Here is a 7,500-nt window from a genome sequence, read left to right as displayed (position 1 = left end):
ACCGATAAACTTCAGAGATGTCATGTTATATATAGGTATACGTGTAACCTTAGGGACTGCGCAACCTAACCCTCTTCCTATATTGGTAGACCACCATGAAGCTGTCGCGTGGACTGTCATACCATCTAACAGCAGGTGCTCCTAAGAATCACTCCAAAGATACTCACCACACCATCTTACGAAGGGAAACCCTGGTCAACAACACAGAAATTTTAGTCACACACCAAGACCCTAGAAGACTCTCCTGGAGGCTCTATACATAAAAGATCTTTCCCCAAATCATAAAATACAAGCCCATGACCTATCCTGGAGGCTCTATACATAAAAGATCTTTCCCCAAATCTTAAAATACAAGCCCATGACCTGCAAGCATTACCCAGCGTTAGAAGGTCCACCCATTACGGTGCTGGGGCTCAAACTGATGACGTCACGCACCGCTCAGCCAATGGGAGAACAGACCGTACCTAACCCGCAGCAATCCAGCCAATCACCATCCACCTTCCGGATATAAAAGTTGCTGACATTCATGGAATCTTCATTACTTCAATTGCCACTGAAGAAGCACCAGGAGGTGCGAAAACGTGTTTTGGCTTTCGACTATGCCTATTTGTATATCATGGCATACGGCGAATTACTTGGACTCCAGCCTATGGAAGGCAAAGTCGCCTTACGAAAGAGAGAGAAGATTGACAAATTTACGTAATACAATTGGAATGTTTCGCAGGTTCTCTTGGTACGGTAGAATTAGCAAGTTATTCATATTGAAAGTTTGAGTTGACCTAAGGTTATAAAATGTCCTTTTAGCACGATTGTAAGCTGCGTCAAGAACATGTGTGGGGTATTGTAGCTTAGTGCCAATGTCGTAAATACATCTTATTTCATCATCGATGTACTCTGGGCTGCAAGTGCGTAGGGCCCTGAGGAACATCGAAGAAAAAACAGATCGCTTTACGCCATCAGGGTGTGAGGAATAATATTGTATATATGAATAAACATTGGTTGGTTTGCGATATACACTAAACCTCAACTCACTTTCACGGCGGTAGATATTACAATCAAGGAAATGCAAAATACCTTCACTCTCTATCTCCACCGTGAACTTAAATATATTACGTAAATTTAACATTAACGTAGTTTTTCACAATAAGAACACTGTAAGACAATTGCTCATAAATAATTCTGTCAATAGTGATAAAGGGTGTGTGTAAAAAATACCTTGTAAATCATGTAATCAGTTTTATGTTGGTCAGATTGCTAAAACACTTAAAACACGAATCAATCAACACAAGAAATACGTTAGAGAGGGAAACTAATCTAGCGGTATATTCAACCACATGAACCATTTTAACCACCCAGTTGACTGGGATAACGCTAAAGTCATCATATACAACAACAGCATACCAGAAATAAATTTAATTGAATGTAGTTTGATCAAATCTAGTAATGGAATGAATGTTAATCTCCATCAAGGTTTGTACAAATTAGATAGTTATATTTCTCATGAAATTTCAAAATTATTTAAATTATAATATAAATTATGAGCAGTTGTCCCATACTTGTTGGTTACCAGGACGGTTCAAACGTCCGTCACGTGTACTTCTTCCACTACCTCTCCGAATGCCCTCTTCACTATGTCATATATTCTGTACCTTGTTTCTTCATATTATAATTCCTTCTTTGTATCTGCACTGAAGATGTAATTATACGAAAGCGCTCTGCTTCGTTAGTTTACTTTTCCTAGTGGTTACTTACGCATTTGTGAACACACGCTCCTAGTGTTTTTATTGCATATATATATATATATATATATATATATATATATATACATATATGTATATATATGTATATATATATGTATATATACATATAGATATGAATGTATATATATATATATATGTGTGTGTGTGTGTGTGTGTGTGTGTGTGCGTGTGTACAATACATATGTATATATATATATCTTTCTGTGTGTGTGTGTGTGTGTGTGTGTGTGTGTGTGTGTGTGTGTGTGTGTGTGTGTGTGTGTGTGTGTCTGTGTCTGTGTGTGTGTGCATGTGTGTATATAAAACCGAGTTAAAGATAATAAAATAAGTTTACCCACAATTCAAACCCTTAATGAGTAAATTCACGATACAAATGCTGGGGACCAAAGGATCGACGCAGCGACGCAATTTGGACCAAGGACGAAGATACACTCGCTACCTCAATGTTTAAAAAAAAAAAGGAAAAGAAAAAAAAACTCTGCTCTGCTTTTCGGGTCGTGGACAGTGAGGAGCTTCTTCACGATGGGTCCATTTCCTAGCTAGAATAAGCTATCTAAAGTGCGTCATATTATTGAAGAATTACGGATTTTTTATTGTAATATTGGTACATTATTTTTTTTCATCGCTTCACTTTGGATAGTAAACCCAAGTTCTGAAAGTCTTTCAACCTCAATGAGCTAATCAGCTGATTAAAATCGTGTGGTGCGTTCCCCAGAAAGCCAGACAGCCACCGACATGGCTACTGTTTTGTTATGCAGATCGTGCGGAGAAAATTATATTTAGGGTGACGATATTGAAATGAAAATTCCAATACGGTTATTATGTTAGCATCCAGAGTACGTGGTAAAAATAACAAGCAATATGTATATATATATATATATATATATATATATATATATATGTATATATATATATATATATATATATATATACATTTATATGCATATATGTATACATGTAAATATATGCATATACATATATATATATATATATATATATACATATATATGTACACACACACACACACACACACACACACACACACACACACACACACACACACACACACACGCACGCACACACACACACACACACACACACATATATATATATATATATGTTGAGACATTCTGACATACATTATATATATATATGTATATATATATATATATATACATATATATACATATATATATATATATATATATACATTCTGTCAGGGAGCTTAGATCTCCTTACGCTAGGGAGGGCCTCTAAATCCCTAGTTTGTATATTAAGATTAGGAGATGTTTCTTTAATAAAGAGAGCCTCGAGGATAGGTAGTCTTCTATGGTCTTGATTTGTTGCTAGCACTTCTGTGTTTTCTACTAGAGTTTCTTTTTTTAAATTTCTTTTGTGAGCAGAATGATGGTGGTTTCTGGGAGCTCCTGAAGAGAGGTGGTATGATAACCGGCGTGAGAGCTTCATTGTTGTCATGCCAATATAGTTTGAAGGTTGGGATGCACAGTTCCCAAGTTTACAGGTGTACCTATATATGACGTGAGTTCTCTGAAGGTCACTTTTACTTTGTCTTATATTATTTTTTAGTAGCAGTTGGGATGTCTTTTTATTTTGATAATATATAATCAGTTGTACTTTAGAGTTTTCTTCTTTAGGTTTAATATTTCTTTTAATAATTTGTTGAATCACACTTTCATCTTCTTTATAGGCTGTGGAGAAGAAGGACTTATAGTAGATTTTAATCAGGTTTTTGGCGTTAATGTCCTGTGGGATTTTGTCTGTGTGGCTTTTGTCCTGGTGGTTTTTGTCCAGGTACCATTTGTCTAGAGTTCTTTTTGTGATTCGCTCTATATCCTTTATTGGCGAATCCATTATCTATAAGGGTCTGAGAAGCTCTTTCTAACTCATTATGTACTGTTTCCCAATTATTACAGTGACTAAGAGATCTTCTAATATAGGCACTGATGGTAGAATCTTTGTATCTTTGGGGACATTCGCTAGTCCCATTTAGGCAATGTCCTGAATTAGATGTTTTTATGTATACTGATGTGTCGTAAGTGCCTTCATCTCTCTGTTTTACTAATGTATCTAAAAAGGGAAGGGACCCATCTATGCTGTGCTCAATTGTAAAATTGATACCAGATGTCTCTATTAATCTTTCTTTTAGATCGTCTATTTGTTGGCAATTTTCAGCTTTGACGAAAATATCGTCTATATATCTGCAATAAATGTGAGGTTTTTGCAGATTTGCGAAAATTTCATTTTTGATGCTACCCATAAAAAAGTTAGCAAAAAGTACTCCGAGTGGTGATCCCATTGCAACACCATCGGTTTGGCAATATTTATTTCCTCTAGGGCACATAAAGGAGGCTTCTTTAGTGCAACATTCCAAAAGGTCTTTCATTATTTTCTCTGGAATATCACAGTTAGGAGTGGTATCACTGTGATAAACTCTGTCTATTATATATTGAATAGTGCGGTCAACTTGGATGTTAGTGTAGAGGGACTCTGCATCTAACAAAGCGATAATGCCTTTTGAGTCATTGTTTGCTAAAAGATCTAGAAAATCAGTGGCGGATTTGACATTGTAGTCAGAGGGAGTGTAAGGAGTGAGGATTTCAGCAAGTTTTTTAGCAATTTTGTAAGTTGGTAATGGTATCTGTGAGATAATTGGACGTAGCTTGTTGCCGGGTTTATGGGTTTTAACATTGCCATAGCAGTAATCGCCTGTAGGTTTAGGAAGCTTTATGCCTCCTTTAACTGCGTTTGCACAATCTACTAGTTTATTAATTTTCTTTTTGAGGGAGTCTGTGGGGTCTCTTGAGATCTTCTTAAATTTTCTCTCATCTTTTAGGATTTCATCCATTTTTTGTAAGTATTCTTCTGTGTTTATTAAGACGAAAGTAGCTGCTTTGTCTGCTTTTCTGATTGTGATGTCTGGGTCTGTTTTCAGTTGTTTGGCTGCTTCTATATGTTTCTTTTTTAAAATATGGCTTTTAAAGCTACCTCTCTGTTTGAAAGACTCACTAATAATTTCAGTTTTGAAAGCGGGCTCAACTGTTTTTTTTCTTTTGTATAGCTAGTTGTTCGACGTTATCTATTAAGATTTCACATTCTAATCTTTTCCCATGTTTGGGTGGGGGCTTTAAGATGTGGCAGTTTAGTCCTAGATTGAGCAGTTCTTTTTGGTCTGTATATAATGAGTTAGAAAGAGCTTCTCAGACCCTTATAGATAATGGATTCGCCAATAAGGATATAGAGCGAATCACAAAAAGAACTCTAGACAAATGGTACCTGGACAAAAACCACCAGGACAAAAGCCACCCAGACAAAATCCCACAGGACATTAACGCCAAAAACCTGATTAAAATCTACTATAAGTCCTTCTTCTCCACAGCCTATAAAGAAGATGAAAGGGTGATGCAACAAATTATTAAAAGAAATATTAAACCTAAAGAAGAAAACTCTAAAGTACAACTGATTATATATTATCAAAATAAAAAGACATCCCAACTGCTACTAAAAAATAATATAAGACAAAGTAAAAGTGACCTTCAGAGAACTCGCGTCATATATAGGTACACCTGTAAACTTGGGAACTGTGCATCCCAACCTTCAAACTATATTGGCATGACAACAATGAAGCTCTCACGCCGGTTATCATACCACCTCTCTTCAGGAGCTCCCAGAAACCACCATCATTCTGCTCACAAAAGAAATTTAAAAAAAGAAACTCTAGTAGAAAACACAGAAGTGCTAGCAACAAATCAAGACCATAGAAGACTACCTATCCTCGAGGCTCTCTTTATTAAAGAAACATCTCCTAATCTTAATATACAAACTAGGGATTTAGAGGCCCTCCCTAGCGTAAGGAGATCTAAGCTCCCTGACAGAAGGTACAATACTGATGACGTCACACAACAGCCGACCAATGAGGAAGTAGAATAGTTCGGGAGTCCCAGTCCAGCCCACTAGCCAATCAGAAGCCTCAAATTGAAATATCAGACCTACATCAATAATATATAAACACAAAAATCAATCAGATATTCACAGTCTAGCCACTGATGAAGCACTAAGTAGTGTGAAAACGCGTTCTGGCCAGTTTTTCACTTTGGTAAAGCCATGCCCAAAGTAACTTACAAAACAATGTCATATGGTGACATTATAAGACAACTTCCCGTGGAAGGGAAAAAGGTTCTCAGAGAAAAAGAAAAGGCAGATAAAAAAACTCTGCAATAATAATCTTGCCATTCAATTTAACCAAACATGCTTGAGAGAAAATCTCCTGCCCATATATACAATGAATATATATACATGTATATATATATATATATATATATATATATATATATGTATACACACACAACACACACACACACACACACACATATATATATATATATATATGTATACATATATATATATAGATATAGATATGTATGTATATTTATACATATTATATATATATATATATATATGTATATTATATATATATATATTATATGTATAAATATATATATATATATATGTATATACATATATGTATATATATACATATATGTATATATATATATTCTTTGAGGCATATTGAATTGTATGCAACAGCAAATTGAGCTCTGATGAGTTTCCGATGAAGAGTTTCAAGTCTTCTAAAGATCTCTCTAGCATGGAGAGGTAAAGAAAAAACCAAGTTGCCGATAGAAGCCATCTAATGGGTAGAACAGGATACAAGACGTTTCGCTAATCACAGTTAGCATTTTCAATTGTGACAATAGCAAAGAAATGGATGATTATAAATACAGAAGGTAAACACTAGGAAAGATTACTAAGAAATGACCGTTATTCTGGTCTGAAACTGGGAAAGGACACTTTGAATATCGGGGAAAGGAACGCGGGAAGGGGAACTGTGACCACTGGGAAAGGACACTCAGATGACCGTTACTGTGGCCTGGGTGTCCGTCGCGGACGGAGTGACTGCTCATGGGAGGGCTGATTTGTCGCGTAGCTGGGTTGTCTGGTTTGGCGGATTCTGAATGGCTTGAGGCTGGGGAGGATGGTGGGGGCTTCCTGTTGGGTGTTCAGTGTAGGTTGGCTGTATTTAATGTGGAGGGCCTCAAGGAGGGCAAGGCGGCGCTTGTCACTTTCTTGGTCTAAAATGGTGGTATTGTCCACTAGGATGGATCTGGTGATTGGAATGTTATGGGTCTCCTGAAGGTGTCGCTTAGGGCCTCCATTGTTAAGGTGGTATGTCAACCGTCTGGAAAGGCGAGTGGTAGTGAGTACGATGTAGGAATCTTTGGGCGTACAGTCCCCAAAAGGACACTTAAACTGGTACACCAGACTCACACACTCGATGTCGGATGGGCGTGGGGAGCTGTTATTTTTCATGATAAGGTCTTTAGTCCTCTTGTTCTTATAATAAATGGCAAGTTTAATGCGGTCCATCTCGTTGGTGGGGGTCACATTGTCCTTGATGATACGAAGAAGTGCTTTCTCATCCTCCTTATAAGCGCTCGACATGTAGGCCCTATAGAACAAGGTAAAGGTATTGCCTTCTTCTACAGGAGTCTGTTGCCCTTCGTACCACTTGATCATGACGGCCCGCAGTACACGTTGGCAGTCGCTGTTTGAGTGGCCATTGTTGACTAAGAGCTGTGTAGACCGGTCAATTTCTTTCTGGGTGGAGGTCCAACTGGAGCAATGGGTGAGGGCTCTCCTATAGAAGGATGCAATAGTGGAG

This window comes from Oratosquilla oratoria, chromosome 28 (genome assembly GCF_046742065.1).
Source record: "Oratosquilla oratoria isolate Oo_2021 chromosome 28, ASM4674206v1, whole genome shotgun sequence".
NCBI lineage: Eukaryota > Metazoa > Arthropoda > Malacostraca > Stomatopoda > Squillidae > Oratosquilla > Oratosquilla oratoria.
This window is presented reverse-complemented; position numbering follows the sequence as displayed.